The sequence below is a fragment of the Heterodontus francisci genome, unplaced genomic scaffold, assembly GCF_036365525.1.
Source record: "Heterodontus francisci isolate sHetFra1 unplaced genomic scaffold, sHetFra1.hap1 HAP1_SCAFFOLD_1990, whole genome shotgun sequence".
Classification (NCBI taxonomy): domain Eukaryota; kingdom Metazoa; phylum Chordata; class Chondrichthyes; order Heterodontiformes; family Heterodontidae; genus Heterodontus; species Heterodontus francisci.
The window spans coordinates 37,501-38,344 of NW_027141625.1; positions in this window are offsets into that span (position 1 = coordinate 37,501).

Here is an 844-nt window from a genome sequence, read left to right on the forward strand (position 1 = left end):
ACAAAATTCTGGGCACGCACTTTTCGTTTGAGAATAGGACATACATGTAGTGCAACCCAAGGAAACCAGGCGACGCCGCCACAATCTGCGCCTGACAGACAAAGATAACCGTTCACAAGGAGCCTTGTTATTTCGCACCAAGTCTTTTGCGGGCATAGTTTCTTTCTTTGACATGTATATCTGTATGAAGGTCGGCTTTGCTCTGCCATCGCAGCCTCCCTTCTTTGCTTTTCTCACTGTACCAACAGACATGTCATAGACTTTGGTTTTTTTTTCATTAATTCTTTTCCTGTGGGTGTGGTGTGCCTCCGCACCCCCCAATCTGTTCCAAGGCCTTGTTTTCTCTCGCTCGCCAAAACACTTTGTCTGTTTTCACAGCCAGTCTACCGGCCTAGACCCAACTGTGCGATATTTCAGAGCCGGCAACAGAGCATGGAAAGTCCGCCAGATTTACCCTTAAATGCTCATAAATGACTTCCAGGCACTCTTCGGAAGGTCTTTTATTTCAAAAGAAGGTCCTTCCTTGAGGGAGCACTTCTTCGGCCACTTTGCAAGTGCAACCGCTGCCAGCAAAAGTTCTGAAAATCGAGTTCCCGAAAATCTCCGGGTACCCCGCCAACCCCCAGCCACCCGAATCGCAAGTGTCAATTCGGCGGGTTGCCTGCCGGTAGTCCTTCCGAAAATGAGGCGCCAAATCGCCGCAACGGCCATTTTTCATTTCGGCATCGGGACTTCCGACGGCAACTGATTAACTAGCCCGGGGACTAGAGCGGCAGCAAATGCAACGTGCCCTCTTGGCGGGAGCAACTTGACCGCCCCCGTGGGGAAAGGTCAACTCGGGGCC